The sequence below is a fragment of the Macaca thibetana genome, chromosome 14, assembly GCF_024542745.1.
Source record: "Macaca thibetana thibetana isolate TM-01 chromosome 14, ASM2454274v1, whole genome shotgun sequence".
Classification (NCBI taxonomy): domain Eukaryota; kingdom Metazoa; phylum Chordata; class Mammalia; order Primates; family Cercopithecidae; genus Macaca; species Macaca thibetana.
This window is the reverse complement of record NC_065591.1, coordinates 103,365,680-103,382,795: the sequence shown is the minus strand read 5'-3', so window position 1 is coordinate 103,382,795 and position 17,116 is coordinate 103,365,680. Positions and strand designations below refer to the sequence as shown.

Below are 17,116 nucleotides of genomic sequence, written 5' to 3'. Positions count from 1 at the left end.
TTTTTTTGTCCCCGAGATTGAGTCTCACCCTGTTGCCCAGTCTGAAGTGCAATGGCGTGATTTCAGCTCACTGCACCTCTGCCTCCCATGTTCAAGAGATTCTCCTGCTTCAGCCTCCTGAGTAGCTGGGATTACAGGCGCCCGCCACCACGCCCAGCTAATTTTTGTATTTTTAGTAGAGACGGGGTTTTGCCTTGTTGGCCAGGCTGGTCTTGAACTCCTGACCTCGTGATCTGCCCGCCTCAGCCTCCCAAAGTGTTGGGATTACAGGCATGAGCCACTGCACCTGGCCAACAACTTTTTAAATTGGCTTTTCTCATATTCTGAATAATAGAACTGTTAAGATATCTTTTACAACCAAACTGTCTTTGAGGTTTCTTTCTTAGACAACACCAAAGATTTATTTTCTCATTTTGTAAAAGGAGGGGTGCTGGAAGTCATTGAAAATACTTGGAATTCTCTGTATTTGTGAGAGCATTTGCCAAGCCCATTGTATGGAAACAGCTGGCAAACCAACCTCCCTAGGTCAATTATATACAAAAATATACAAAGCATGTTATTAATATTAGGTCAATTATATACAAAGCATGTTATTAATATTAAAATGAACAAGTTTCAGCAATTGCAATCTTTCAGGACGGATAGAGCATACTCAAGGTAATGTGTGAAGATTGGCATAATAACTGTCGGCAAGATTTATTCAACGTTTTCTGTTTTAAAATACCTGTATCAATTGGTTACCAAAAAATACACATTGGGATAAATTTAAAAGTCCTGGAGATCTGTCAAGGCCGTTGTTGTCTATAGGATGTTACTACTTTCAGAGAAATTGTTGATTAAATCCTTTAAAAATACTTGTACATTATGTCTCATTTTTCTTATTGTAGATACTGTTAATTATTATAGTAAATTAACCCAAGCCATTGACCAAGTCTTGTCGTCAATAGGTAGTTTCTTCTTTTCCTTTGCAATTATCTAAACACCCTTGCTATTAATCAATAAATCAATAATGGAGTCTCTGGAAGAAACATCAAAGGGATCATAACATCCCAGCAGTGGCCTCAAATAGGTTCTTTTAACTATTGACACTAACTGGAGCAGATTCATGGACACAGGCTTTCCAGTATAAGCTGACAATGTCACCAGAAGCCCCTGGTTGGACTGTGTGACTGAGCATGTCTAGGACCTTTTATTTAGTCTAAAAGCAGATGACTTTGTGATATTAGGGTTACTTAAACCAAGATCAGGAAACGCGAATTAATGATGCAAGATGGAAAGAAATTAAGATGAAAATTCACTTGGGGCTAACCTATATTCTGTTTGGCAAATGAGAACAACACTCCTTTTCTTTCTTCCTGATCTATCACTAATTCTCGATGTAATAAGCAAACCCTGTACGAAGTGGAACAAAACATTCTTTAAATGGTATCTCATTACAACTGATGTCTCAGAATTCAGAAAAAAATCTAGAAAATGTCTTAGGGTATAGATTATATGTGAATAAATAAAGAGAAACATCTAAGAAAAATGATTTTGAGAAAAAGAGTGACACATTGATTGGCTTCTGTAAAACTGCATGTAACAATGGTTATTATTAAAGTGCCATTTGTTGCTTCACTTTATTTTTTATGACCATGTCATTATTTACATAGGGTCAGTACACCTCTGTCTTGGGATATGGTTAGATAAAGAAAATTTTTCGCAGTTACCATTGCAAGAAATGTCACATTTTAAAACAAGTCTGACTTAATTAGGCATGATAAGCTCACTTTAAGAAACAAGGATTGGGCCGGGTGCAGTGGCTCACGCCTGTAATCTCAGCACTTTGGGAGACTGAGGCGGGTGGATCACTTGAGGTCAGGAGTTTGAGACCAACCCCATCTCTACTAAAAATACAAAAATTAGCCGGGCGTGGTGGCACATGCCTGTAATTTCAGCTACTTGGGATGCTGAGGCAGGAGAATGGCTTGAACCCAGGAGGCAGAGGTTGCAGTGAGCCAAAATTGCGCCATTGCACTTCAGCCTGGGCGACAAGAGCAAAACTCCATCCCTCCCCCAACCCCCCCCCGCAAAAAAGAAACAAGGACTGTACTTGATATGTGGAAATGATGCCCACAACATCCTCCCAGGAAACTTACCTTGTACCTGCTCTCTGGCTAGTGAAATCTCAGCCTTACAGTTAGTAAAGAACGCCACTTGCTGACACAGCAGGAACATTGACAGACTTGGGGACCTCAGAGAAGGAAGGGCGTCCTAGTTAGGTAGTTCCTGAGGAAAAGCATGGTCCAGGCAAACAGGCAAACGGGATGCCTTTTTTCTCCTATACCTAGAAATGGCAAACTGAATGAGAACAGCAATTCAAAATCATCTGTGAAACTGATGTGATCAAAATCTGACTAGGGGCTTTATGAAGCCTCTAGACAGAAGTTAATTCTCCAAGCCTTGGTATTTTAAGGCTTTACTTTTTAAAACCATACAGCAAAAAAATCTCCTAGTATTAATCAACACCTTTTGTGGCAACTGTATAAAATAAAGAGAAAAACCCATCAAATTAATAATATGGATCAGAAAATTTCTGAACAAACCCGTGTAGTCAGAATTATACTTCTGGCAGCCCCAGAAGGAGGGGCTAGGGAAGCAGAAATGACATCTTGCCTTGTTGCCATCTTGACTTAGCACATTATATAGCAGTCACACAAAACCAAAAACCCATCCCTGCCTCCACAAAACCCCAAACACTTGACATTCTTAAAAATACTAAAATGGGCAGAAACACCCTAACACTTTTCTCTAAATGAAGACCATGCCCTTTTTGTAAGCTGATACTCTAATGCAAACAATTTGATTCCTGATTGAATGGCATGAACCCAGGAGGCAGAGGTTGCAGTGAGCCGAGACCACGCCACTGCACTCCAGCCTGGGCGACAGTACAAGACTCCATCTCAAAAACAAACAAACAAAAAACAAAAAACAACCAATTTAATTCCTGATTTTGCAATATTAATATCAACATAGGTGATAACCCTTGCAGGTAGGATAGTCATGTGAGGAACAGACTAACTGTACACTTAGTAACCTCTTGTGTTTTTCTCTAAAAACCTGCTGTGTTCTTTGTTTAGATAGCTCAGTTGTTCTGAAGTAAGATCTGCCTTACAGAATAGTGAAAGTAAAATTATTTTCTTAATAGTTTTGTGTCTGAGTTATCCTTTCACAAGTGATAGTTATCAAAGCTGGGTGAAAGGTACTTCAGATCCTTTTAATCTTCTCTATAATTTTGTATATGTTCTTAAATTTCCACAATAAAAAAATTAAAGTTGTATATTGGGGCTACACTATGTATCAAAGAGATATTGTCAGTGCTTTCCTATAAAGACACAAGACTTAATCTAATTTTAACTAGTTTCCAAACTTAAAGCCTGCATTGAGGCTGTATTCAGTTTTAAAGCACGTGCAACTAGTAGACATGACGAACCATCCCAAAGATAGTACTGCAGTTGGCAGCCTAGGAGCAAGGAAAGGTATCTTTTGTGGTTGTGTAGCTGATGTTTTCTGACCTCACTAGCGAGGTTAGAGTCCTCAATGTCAAGCAGCAATGAAGGGAGCCAGAGTTTCCATGTTATTTGCTGCATTCAGCGTACATGTCAAAAATAGATCCAAAAGCTATGGCAACTGAAAAATATTTGTTTTAATCAGTGTTTGGGAAACAAATGCTGGTATTTGGCTTCAGGGTTGGCTTCTTCAGCATGGATATTGGCAGATCCAATTCACAATAAAGTCCTACAGCACTTGTGTTGTTTTTTTTTAAATCCCATATGGACTTACTCTGTAAAACCTCCTGGCACATTTGCACGTTTTGGTTTCCTGGGAGGTTCCCGTGGATTTGTTTAGCTCTGGTATCATGATTATTTACTGTATGTTCCCTTGAAGTATAGGGAAGAAAGAACACACTTGTTACATTTTGTCATTTACATATTTAAAAAATATTTATTGATCTCCTATTGTGTGCAAGGCACTATTCTAGGCATTCTAGAAAGATACAAAAATGAATCAGGCAAATATGGCGATTTCAACTTACTTTCAACCCAATAAGGAAGACAAATTGTGGGCCAGGCATTGAATTAGGTGCTGGGGATGCAGAGGTGAACAAAGTTCCAGACTTCATGTTGCTCCTTGAAATTAAGACAGATAAATACAGGGGTTAGAGAAGGCCTAATGGAGAAAATAACCTTGAAGTCGAGTTGTAAAGGACGAATTCGAGTTCAGACAAAGCAGAACGGGGCAGAAGGTATACTGTAAGAAAGGGAGCAGCAGACACACACAGGGATCCTGGGATGGAAAATAACCTGTATCCAGTTTATTTAAAGATCCAGTTTCTTTGCAGAGTCTTAGAATGGACTGGACTTTGGAGATAAAGTTATAGGAACCAAACTCATGGTGGTTTTTTTTGTTTGTTTGTTTTTTTTTTTTTTTTTTTTTTTGAGATGGAGTTTCGCTCTTGTTGCCCAGGCTGGAGTGCAGCAGTGCGATCTCGGCTCACTACCTCCAGGTTCAAGTGATTCTTCTGCCTCAGCCTCCCAAGTAGCTGGGATTACAGGCGCCCAGTACCAAGCCAAGCTAATTTTTGTATTTTAGTACAGACAGGTTTCACCATGTTGGCCAGGCTGGTCTCTAACTCCTGACCTCAGGTGATCCACCTGCCTTGGCCTCTGAAAGTGCTGGGATTACAGATGTGAGTCACTGCGCCTGGTCTCACAGTGGTGTCTATAATGAAATAAATATCATGCAGACCAAAGCACCTATGTCCTATTTCCTTTTGTGTTGTTAGATCTATGCAAGAAGCTTATTTATAAGATTGCCTTTGCAATCTTGCATCAGAATTGGGGGCTAGATGCGTGATTCAGAGGTTCCTGGTCTGTGATGGCTGATGCATGCATCTCTGCAATACACAGGGTGCTACCACTGGGAATAGATTGGCTAAAATTTGAGGGCCTTGTCCCTTACGTAGTGTTGGAGGTACACATTGATTGCCATATGTTTTGTTTTTTTGGACCCCCTACACTTGAATGTCTCCTTATAACTTTCAGGATTGTATCAGTTAGGTTCTTGTCAGAAAACGGAATTCATCTTGGATGGTTCAGAGGAAGAGAAGAGACTTTTTTTTCTTTTTTTTTTCTTTTTTTATTATTATTATACTTTAAGTTCTAGGGTACATGTGCACAACGTGCAGGTTTGTTACATATGTATACATGTGCCATGTTGGTGTGCTGCACCCATTAACTCGTCATTTACATTAGGTATATCTCCTAATGCTATCCCTCCCCCCCCCCCCCACAATAGGCCCCCGGTGTGTGATGTTCCCCTTCTTGTGTCCAAGTGATCTCATCGTTCAGTTCCCACCTATGAGTGAGAACATGCGGTGTTTGGTTTTCTGTTCTTGTGATAGTTTGCTGAGAATGATGGTTTCCAGCTGCATCTGTGTCCCTACAAAGGACACGAACTCATCCTTTTTTATGGCTGCATAGTATTCCATGGTGTATATGTGCTACATTTTCTTTCTTTCTTTATTTATTTTTTGAGACGGAGTCTCGCTCTGTCGCCCAGGCTGGAGTGCAGTGGCGCGATCTCGGCTCACTGCAAGCTCCGCCTCCGGGGTTCACGCCATTCTCCTGCCTCAGCCTCCCGAGTAGCTGGGACTACAGGCGCCCACAACCGCGCCCGGCTAATTTTTTGTATTTTTAGTAGAGACGGGGTTTCACCGTGGTCTCAATCTCCTGACCTTGTGATCCGCCCGCCTCGGCCTCCCAAAGTGCTGGGATTACAGGCGTGAGCCACCGCGCCCGGCCGCTACATTTTCTTAATCCAGTCTGTCACTGATGGACATTTGGGTTGATTCCAAGTCTTTGCCATTGTGAATAGTGCTGCAATAAACATACATGTGCATGTGTCTTTACAGCAGCATGATTTATAATCCTTTGGGTATACACCCAGTAATGGGATGGCTGGGTCAAATGATATTTCTGGTTCTAGATCCTTGAGGAATTGCCACACTGTTTTCCACGATGGTTGAACTAGTGTACAGTCCCACCAACAGTGTAAAAGTGTTCCTAGAAGAGACTTTAATGAAAGTACCACTTGCAGATATATGGATAGGATTAAGGAAGCAAACTATGGATAAGTTTGTTAGCAGCAGTAGGAAGCTGTTACCACCCTAGAAGGGGACAAGGAGAAAAAGTGGAGTTACTGGATTATAGTGAGAGCTGAAGAAAGGGCCAACTGGTGGAGATTGAACTGCAGAGGGTGGAACTACTGCTATTGATATGAAGGGAAAGCGGAAGCAATACCATAACCTTTCTTTCACTACTCCTGCCCACAGCGGACCTGCTGGAGCCTCTCTTGCCCAAATCATACAAGAAACCATCTGGCAAGGGAGCTGGGTGATACAGTCTGCAGGGGTCATCCTGCTAGGGCACAGAGCAGGTCAGAGTAGGGTAGAAAATGGATGTGGGCAGGGATTTGGTAAGAGATAGCAAACGATGAATAATCAGCCCGGAGCTGAAGTCCAAATTCCTCAGCAAGGCTTATGAATCCATTTACTGTGAAGCTCCTTGTAGCCCCTTCAGTCTTGTCCCCCCTCACCCTTTGCCACTCACCCACCGAACACTCCCAGCTTAATCATGCGGAACTGTTTGAAATTCTGCATATGTGCCATGTTCTCACCTTGGGCATCCCCTCCTCTAGGAAGTGTCTGCATCCTGGGCTTGCCCATATCCCTATGACAGCCCTATCATCATGTAAGTCATTGATGTTAATCTGGCTTTTTACTATATAACTGCCAAGAGGGTAGAAGTTGTATCTTATTCACCATTGCACATCCCCACGGTCAAGCACAGTAACTGTCATTTAGCAGGTACTCAGTACCTATTTGTTGATTCACTGAATAGACACATGAATACCATTTACTCTGCAGCAACTACAGACCTAAGCCAGGCTTCACCTGAGGGTCATGCTCAGATGTCTTGGAGACACTCTTTCAGTTGCAAGTCATTGTCCATGTACAAATTGACTTCCATGGTTAAATTCTCATATGGCCCCTTTATTTCTAGGCCCTAGGGTATTTTCTGCTGTTGTTTCATGCCCTTCCTATACACAAAACATACTGAGAACCACGAGAAAGGCAGAAACAGGCCAAGAGCTAAAGGACTTTGGAAGAGGAAAGAGGCTTTAAGGAGGATGTGGCACTTCATTGAGTCTTCACAGATGGGTAGGATGTGTCACATAAAGAAGTGAGGAAAGGACTCTCCAGGTTGAGGAAAGAGGACAAGCAGAGACAGCAATGGGAAAATGCATGCTGAGTTTGTGGGAGAGCAACGAGTCTTGACTGGCATTACAGGAGTGGTAGTAAGGTTAGGTAGTTGGACCAGATCATCGAGGCCACTGGATGCTGAATTAAGGAGTTTGAACTGGATTCTGTAGACAGCAAGGAGTCATTGATGGTTTCAGATTAGCAGGAAGATGCTGGGACATCTGTCCATTTAGGAGATGCATTATAATCTTACAAATGGCCACCTTGTGCCTATTACTAAAGTGACTGCTCTGAATCCACAGGGCAGGTGGGGCTGGCTTCATGTCTCACGCTGTCTCCTTCACCTGATTTCCCTGCTCATTCCCTTGGCAGCACGTAACAGATGACACATCTTTGTATCCAAGAGCAGATTCTTAAAACTCATGAGGTGATAAGGACTTGTTGTTTTTGTGGGCATCTATCAACATAGGAAACATTCACCATTGTGTTTAGTAGAAAAGCAGGAAAGTTTGAAGTTAGCTTCGGGGGGACACAGAGAAAAGACAGATTGGTAGAAAAAAAGAGCTGATCCCAAGATGCTGAGAACTTATTGGTTGTTCAACGGCTCACTGACCCTGAAAAAGCCATTTGGAGCCAGCTCCTTTCTCGAAATAAAGGGGTAGGAAAACGTGATCTCTTCCAAAAGGGAGACCAGTTTCTTTCTTGAAAACAAAACAGTGTTGTATGAAAGGAGAGAAGGTTAGCACTCCCCTTGACAAGGATGGAAGAGGCCCTCGGGCCTGACAACACGCATACGGTTAAGGCATTGCCACCTACTTTGTGGCATCTAACCATCGTTTTGCCGGGCGCGGTGGCTCAAGCCTGTAATCCCAGCACTTTGGGAGGCCGAGACGGGTGGATCACGAGGTCAGGAGATCGAGACCATCCTGGCTAACACGGTGAAACCCCGTCTCTACTAAAAATACAAAAAAAACTTAGCCAGGCGAGGTGGCAGGCGCCTGTAGTCCCAGCTACTCGGGAGGCTGAGGCAGGAGAATGGCGTGAACCCGGGAGGCGGAGCTTGCAGTGAGCTGAGATCCGGCCACTGCACTCCAGCCTGGGTGACAGAGCGAGACTCCGTCTCAAAAAAAAAAAAAAAAGAAAACAAAACAGAACAGAACAGTCTTTCAAAAACATGGGCTGGCTAGTTGTTTTCTAGAGCAGAGCAACTTCGTAGAATGTAAATATTTATGTTGGATCTCTCTGTATTAGACTTCATGAAATAAACAATATTTGATAGAAAGTGACTCAATCTTTGCATTTTCCTTTATGTCTGATTATTTTGTAGACACTTTTAAAAAGCACTGATTTCTGTGAAGAGATTCTAGACTGAATATTTCTAGTAGTAAAATAAGGAAAAGACACATCGTAACGCAGTTAGGAGGGTGGAAAATTAACGCTGGTGGCACTTGCCAGGAAAGGTTTTTGTCTCAATTTAATGCAATTATTAATTGCCAGTTAAGTGCAAGCCACTGCCCTAGGAGCTGGGGGTCACAACAATGAATAGGAGGTGGTTCCTGCAATTGGGTGGCCCAGAGAAAAGAAGTGAATTCTAAGGTACGTTCGACTGTGAAGGATCCCATGGTAAAGTGTATGCTGCAGGCTGTGGGAGAAAACAAGAGTGGGTAAGTTTTGTCCAGGGGCTTGGGGAACCTTCCATGGGCTGCTGGACTTTCAAAAAGCTCTTGGCCGGGCAAAGTGGAGGAGGTTGGACATCAGGTTCCTCCTTGTGCGTGCTAGTTGCCTCTGTGATGTCAAGTAACGCACAGTGACACTTATGTCCAGCTCTGCTTCCCCAGTTGAATTGTAAATAGCTTGAGGGGAGGGCCTTATTTATCTTTGTGTCCACAGTGTTGGAAACACAGAAGGTACTTAAGACACGTATGTCAGTGGAAAAATGGAGGGCTTATGTGAAAAAACGCAAGTAATTTCCACATGTGCTTTTATAAATAGAAAAAATAATACAAATTAAAAAAACAATTACATCCCTGTTTGCCTCCACCGTGGGATACAGAGCTTGGCTATTTGTGGAATGATTTGTGGAATGTGCAACAAAACCCAAAGGCCTCTTTACCCTGCCCCTTACTGGTTGGGTGGTCTTTCTGTCTCATTCATACAAATCACATCTACCTGAGCAATATTGTTACGAGGATTAACAAAGACGATGTTTGTGAAAGTACTTGGCACAGAATGGGTGTTCAGTGAATTAATATTTCTTCTTGTTTATCATATCCCAGGCCCTGGGAGACAGTAGAAGTTGGACACATGTATGATAAACTAGTTCTAGTAGTGTTCTCTCCATGCCACTTTATTGTTTTCTGTGAGGAGAAACTCAGTGGAATTTCTTTCTTTTTTTTTTTTTTTTTTTTTTGAGACAGAGTCTTGCTCTGTCGCCCAGGCTGGAGTGCAATGGCATAATCTCAGCTCATTGATTGCAACCTCTGCTTCCTCGGTTCAAGTGATTCTCCTGCCTCAGCCTCCCAAGTAGCTGGGACTACAGGTGCGTGCCACCACACCTGGCTAATTTTTGTATTTTTAGTAGAGATGGGGCTTCACCACGTTAGCGAGGATGGTCTCGATCTCCTGACCTCATGATCTGCCCGCCTCAGCCTCCCAAAGTGCTGGGATTACAGGCGTGAGCCACCGTGCCCAGCCCGAAACTCAGTGGAATTTCTCCTTCACACCCCAATAGAAGAACTTCCCTCAGCAGGAGAAAGATCTGTGATTCTTTCCCCCTTCCCATTCTTTTTATTTTAAAACATTTCTAATGGAAACTTTCACACATACATAAAAATGTATGTTGAGAGAAAATAATATAACGAACCACCATGCACCTCTCACTTATCTAAAAAACAAGATGAGTTTGCTGATCTTGTTTCATTGATTTCTCTCTACCTTTTTTCTTGCTATAGGTAATCACACTTTTTGCCACTGAAAGTAATGACAGGCTGGGCCCGGTGGCCCACCCCTGAAAACCCAGCACTTTGGGAAGCCAAGGTGGGCAGATCACCTGAGGTTAAGAGTTCAAGACCAGCCTGGCCAACATGGTGAAACTCTGTCTCTAGTAAACATACAAAAAAAAAAAAAAAATTAGCCAGGTGTGGTGCCATGTACCTGTAATCCCAGCTACTTGTGGGGCTGAGGCAGGAGAATCACTTGAACCCGGGAGGTGGAGGCTGCAGTGAGCCCAGATTGAACCACTGCACTCCAGCCTGGGCAACAGGGTGAGACTCCATTTCAAAAAAAGAGAAAGTAATGGCAGAGACCACAGTTACTTTTGCACCAACCTAATAGCATATTTTAAAACAGGCCCAAGAAAGTGGGTCATTTTTTTCCCCAAGATGGAGTCTTGCTCTGTTGCTCAGGCTAGAGTGAAGTGGTGTAATCTCTGCTAACTGCAACCTCTGCCTCCCAGGTTCAAGCAATTCTCCTGCCTCAGCCTCCAGAGTAGCTGGATCACAGGTGCACACCACCATGCCCAGCTAATTTTTGTATTTTTAGTACAGACAAGGTTTTACCATGTTGGCCAGGCTCGTCTTGAACTAGTGACCTCGTGATCCGCCTTCCTCAGCCTCCCAAAGTGCTAGGATTACAAGTGTGAGCCACCATGCCTGGCTGAAATGGGATCATTTTACTGTCATATTTAACCAATAAGGCCTTTTATATTTTATAAAACCACTATGCCATCATCACTCCTAATGAAAACAAAAATAAATCTTTAATTTTCTCTAATAGTTTATGTTCAAATTTTTCCAATTATCTCAAGATGTTTCTTTCTGATTAGCATGTTCAAATCAGGATCCAAATAAGAGCACCATATCTAGAATTCCTTTTAGTTAAAATTCCAATCCATCCTGAGAGTGGGGGTCTGCCCTAGAGGCAATTTGTGGCATCAACCTGGGTGTGGGACTTTTGGGGACACGTTGGCAGGCAATACAATTGTCCGTGAGTATCTGCAGGATATTGGTTCCAGGGCCCCGGTGGATACCAAATCCACAGATGCTCACATCCCTGTTATAAAATGGTGTAATATTTGCCTACAACCTAAGCACATCTTGCCGTATATTTTATTTTATTTATTTATTTTTCAAGCTAAGGTCTTGCTCTGTCACCCAGTCTGGAGTGCAGTGGTGCAATCGTAGCTTACTGAGGTCTCGATCTCCCGGGCTCAACTTATCCTCCCACCTCAACCTCTCTAGTAACTGGGACCACAGGTGTGCACCACAACTCCTGGCTTTTTTTTTTTTTTTTTTTTTTTTTTTGTAGAGACGATGTCTCCCTATGTTGCCCAGGCTGGTCTGGAACTCCTGGGCCCAAGTGATCCTCCTGCTTTGGCCTCCCAAAGTGCTAAGATTACAGGCTGAGCCACTACATGCAGTATACTTTAAATCATCTTCAGATTACTTAAAATACCCTATACGATGTAAATGCCACATAAACAATTGTTATACTGTATTGCTTAGGGAATAATGACAAGAAAAAAAACAGCCTGTATATGTTCAGTACAAATGTAACCATCTAGGCTGAACTCCAGCAACAACATAACCTTTTCTGGTATTTTTTTCAAATATTTTCTATCTTTTTTAAATTTTTTCTTTTTCTTAGAGTTCATTTTGCTTTGTATTTTCCGAATATTTTCCATCCATGGTTGGTTGAATCCTTGGATGCAGAACCTGGGAATGTGAAGGGCCAACTGTGTTCCCTCCTGTCTTCTCTATCATACACACAATAGAATCAGCTCCAAATCCCCCTAACTGTGGACAGCACCCAACCTACCCAACAAGGTTGAGTCTCTTTTTGAGCCTGAGGAAGGGAAGATTTGGGATGAATTGTCTGCCAAATGTGGTAACTTTCAGAGCTGCCTATTCCAGCTCAATTTATTCAACACTCTTATTCATTGCCTTGGGGGCTGGAGGGGGGGTGATGAAATAGTGAGGAGGCGTGTGGCATGGGGTGGGCGGTTAGGGGCAGTTCCTCAGCCTTAATCCTACCTAGCCGATCTCAGTCTTTAGTAAAACTAGCTGTAAAGGATTCCAGATCCCACCAAAGAAAAAGAAACAAACTATCACCAACCTGCTCTGCCCACTTACTTTTCCCAGCTTCTATACGTTCAAAGGAAAGTGGCTGAAATGTGTGCATTGAAATGAGATGAAGGGGTCTTAAAGATTATGACATCCAACCTGTTTTCCACCAGTAGGTGGAATAAGAGCCCTCTGGCAATAAGAGCTGACACCTATATCACTCCGTATAGCACACTGATCAGCGAAAACTCGCACCTGGGGGCTTGGACTCTTCCCCTCTCCCAAGGGCTCATGTGGTCTGTCCATGAGCCTCTGGAGGGGTGAAGGCCTTACAGTGTTTGTTGTAAGCAGGCATCCTCCTGCGTGTCATGGAAGTCCCCCTCCCTGTGACTTTCATGTCTGCCCTAGTTTTGCTGTCTGTCACTCCACAGAAAGGCATGATTTATATGGGGGAGGGCAAATAATATATAAACCCCTGATAGCTGGAAAGTGAGCTTGAATTTACAGTAAAAACAGTATTGTTGTCTCAGTACAATTAGATTAAAAGACTGCAGGACTAATACTAGCTAATATTTAATGAGGGCTTACCTGCTTTATTAGTTAGCTTGGGCTGCCATAACAAAGTACCAGAAACTGGGTGGCTTAAACAACAGAAATGTTTTTTCATCATTCTAGAGGCTACAAGTCCAAGATCAAGATGTCAGCAGGGTCGGTTCCTTCTGAGGGTGATAAGAGAAAATGCGTTGTGCACCTCTTGCCTAGTTTCTGGTGGTTTGCCAACAATCTTTGGCATTCTTTGGCTTGTAGAAGCATCACCATGATCTCTGCCTTGGTCTTCATGTGGCGCTCCCCCGTATATGTCTCTGTGTCCAAATTTCCTCTTTTTTTGAGGACATCAGTCATTGGAACAGGGTTCCGTGCTAATGACTTCATCTTAAGTAAGTATATCCAAAATGACCCTATTTCCAAAAAAGGTCACATTTTGAGGGATTTGGGGTTAGGAGTTCAATACTTTTTCTGAGGGGGATGGTGGTGATGGACAAAACTCAACCCACAAAATGCATCAGGCGCCTTATGCATATTTTGTGACTTTTATTATAGCAACATTTCCAGGTAGGTAATGTTATCCTCACGTTAGAGATGAGGAAACCGAGGTTAAATAATGAAGTAGTTTGTTCAAGATTGCACAGCCAGTAAGTAGCAGTAATAGGTCTTAGAAACTCAACAACCTGATTCCAGAACCCAGGATTTTTAACCTGCATTGTATTTTCTTATTTCTCTATATATCCTTACCTCCCCTTCTCTTTGCAGTTGCTTGCCAGAAATTGGTCATTAGGTAAAGTTTCTATGACAGCCTAATACTGCCACCTGGTGGTAAAAATAAAGCAGCCTCAAACTTCCTGGTAAAATTGCATCACGCAAAAATGCTGACAGACCTTTTCCCTAATACACCAATGCTGTCAAGCAATGGTGAATTCTGCTTGATCCTACTTTATTTTTATTTTTTTTTTTTTGAGATGGAGTCTCGCTCCGTCCCCCAGGCTGGAGTGTAGTGGCGCGATCTTGGCTCACTGCAACCCCTGCCTCCCTGGTTCAAGCGATTCTCCTGCCTCAGCCTCCCAAGTAGCTGGGATTACAGGCATGAGCCACTGTGCCCAGATGATTTTTGTATTTTTGGTAGAGACGGGGTTTCACCATGTTGACCAGGCTGGTCTTGAACTCCTGACCTCAGGTGATCTGCCTGCCTTGGCCTCCCAAAGTGCTGGAATTACAGGCGTGAGCCACCATGTCTGGCCTTGATCCTACTTTAAGCCAAACACAGGGCAGATGAAAAGAGAAGAGAGCAGCACAAACTTTGATCCCCTGAAGGGATATAAATGTTGCTAAAACCTTATACATCAGCAGTCTCTAAGCTTTTTGGCACCAGGGACAGGTTTCATGGAAGACAGTTTTTCCATGGGGGTGGAGGATTTCAGGGTGAAACTGTTCCACCTCAGATCATCAGGCATTAGTCAGATTCTCATAAGGAGCACACAACCTAGATCCCTCGCATGCACAGTTCACAATAGGGTTCCCACTCCTATGAGAATCTAATGTCGCCGCTGATCTCACAGGAGGCGGACCTCAGGCAGCATTGCTTACTCACTGCCTGATATGCAGCCCGGTTCCTAACAGGCCAGGGACGGGTCCCAATCATTGGCCTGGTGGCTGGTGATCCTTGTTATACATGGTATTATTTTGTGTGTGTGTGTGTGTATGTATGTATGTATGTATTTATTTATTTTGAGACGGAGTCTCACTCTGTCGCCCAGGCTGGAGTGCAGTGGCGTGATCGGCTCACTGCAACCTCCCCCTCCCAGGTTCAAGTGATTCTCCTGCCTCAGCCTCCTGAGTAGCTGGGACTACAGGTGCACGCCACCATGCCCAGATAATTTTTGATCTTTAGTAGAGACAGGGTTTCACCACATTGACCAGAATGATCTCGATCTCCTGACCTCCTGATCTGTCCGCCTTAGCCTCCCAAAGTGCTGGGATTACAGGCGTAAGCCACCGTGCCCAGCCTGTACATAGTATTATTCTGTTTTAAAAACCAGTTTCTCCTGGTGTCCTGGCTCTGAAGACTCATTCTAGTCACTATTTCTTTCTGCTGTTCAAATTCAAGATTCAAGAATAACTTAAAATTCTTTAGCCATTAGTAACCATTTACTGTTCTTTGGAAGAAAGAAGGAAGGGGCTGTACAGAATAAATTGCTTTGTTGCTTCTCCATCTCTGGGCTTGCAGTTTTCTAGACCTCATTTGACACCTCTGTCTTCAGTTTGCTATCCACTATTAGGTGTGTCTTACTACCAGCTCAGAAGTAATGTGGGTATAACATGCTCAACAAATTAGAAAAAGAATCATATTGAATAATTTTAGAGCTGGAAGTCACCTTAGATCACACAACCTATTTGCGTTCTCACAGGGGAGGGATGGGACACTGTGCAGGAAAGGAATCTCCGGATTCACTTCTGTGGGGTGTAGCCTGCAAGGAAATGACAAAGATGGGGTTTGGCATCTAAGCCTGAGTCTAGGGCTTGGGTATTGATTGACAGATTTACCAATGACTTATTTTTATCTTGGATGAGAGGCTTTTAGATGCTTTCAACTCCAACATCATGGCAAACTGTGTGCTGAGCTTAGATGGAAGGTGTGCCGCAAGTAATACGTTACCAACCATTCCAGTACCTGTGTTTGCAGATGCTGTTCCTTAAAGAATTTCAAACTAACAAAAATACAGTCCCTAACCTTTTTGGCACCAGGGACAGGTTTCGTGGAAGACAGTTTTTCCATGGGGGTGGAGGATTTCAGGGTGAAACTGTTCCACCTCAGATCATCAGGCATTAGTCAGATTCTCATAAGGAGCACACAACCTAGATCCCTCGCATGCGCAGTTCACAATAGGGTTCCCACTCCTATGAGAATCTAATGTCGCCCCTGATCTCACAGGAGGCGGAGCTCAGGCAGCATATACAGGAGGTGGAGGCTGCAGTGAGCCGAGATCGCATGACCCTGCACTCCAGCTTGGGGAACAGGGCAAGACTCTGTCTCAAAAAACAAACAAACAAACAGACAGAAATGTCTGTCGAGTGAAGAGACTCAAGTGGTTGTCTGATACATACATTTTATCTGTCATGTGTGTCACAGTAGAAAAAAAGGTTGGGAAATACGGTTTTAAATGGTTGTCTTGGTCCATTTCCTGTTTCTTATAACAGAGTACCTAAAACTGGGTAATTTGTAAAGAAACAAAATGTATTTCTCATAGTTCTGGAGGCTGAGAAGTCCAAGGTTGAGGGGCTGCATGTGGGAGTGTCTTCTTGCTGGTGGGGACTCTCTAGAGTCCTGAGGCAGTGCAGGGCATAATATGGTGAGGGGCCTGGGGGTGCTGGCTCAGGTCTCTGTTCCTCTTCTTATCAAGCCGCAAGGCCTACTCCTGTGAAAACTCATTAATCCAGGAATGGCTCGATGCATTCATGAAGGCAAAGTCCTCATGACCCAATCATCTCTTAAAGACCCCACCTCTCAATACTGCCACACTGGGGAGTAAGTTTGTACATGAGGTTTTTTTGTCTTTTATTCTTGGTCGGTTTGTTTTTGAAACAGGATCTCACTTGTCACTCCGGCTGGAGCGCAGTGGCATGATCAGAGCTCACTGTAACCTTGACCTCTGGGCGCAAGTAATCCTTTCACCTCAGCTCCTGCATAGGTGGGACTATAGGCATGCGCTACCACGCCCAGCTAATTTTCTTATTTTTTGTAGAGACAGGGTCTCACTATGTTGCCCAGCCTGGTCTCAAACTCTTGGGCTCAAGCAATCCTCCTGCCTCAGTCTCCCAAAGTGCTGGGATTACAGGCATGAGCCACTATGCCTGGCCAACCTGAGTTTTGAAGGGGGAAAACATTCAAATCATAGCAACGATGAAACAAACTTACTAAATTTCCATATGATACTAGCTTAATGAATCAAGCTCAACGGAACATAGCAAACCCTTAACATTTAGCAAATGTTTGTTACATAAGTGAAGTGCAATTATTAGAGATAGAAGTGGAGTTGGGTAAACTCAGGCTAGTAAACCTGAGGAGGAAAAAAGACAGTCAATAACGAAAATGAGGGGTAAGACTGGCTGTGTACAAACACAGAAGAGATCCGGAGGTCCCAGAAGAGACAACACATTAATGAAAAAAGGGAAAGGAAGAGGCTGAGGGTCTGCTCTG

General features: G+C 43.3%; 1 protein-coding gene and 1 non-coding gene across 2 annotated transcripts in view; both read left to right on the top strand.

Moving 5' to 3' along the window:
* The window catches only part of BTG4 (BTG anti-proliferation factor 4), a 113,777-nt gene that overhangs the window by 25,051 nt on the left and 71,610 nt on the right, over window positions 1-17,116 (top strand). The window lies entirely within an intron of this gene.
* LOC126936725 (U6atac minor spliceosomal RNA) lies at window positions 8,020-8,145 on the top strand. The gene has a single exon (XR_007719544.1). It is a non-coding gene; the product is annotated as a U6atac minor spliceosomal RNA (small nuclear RNA).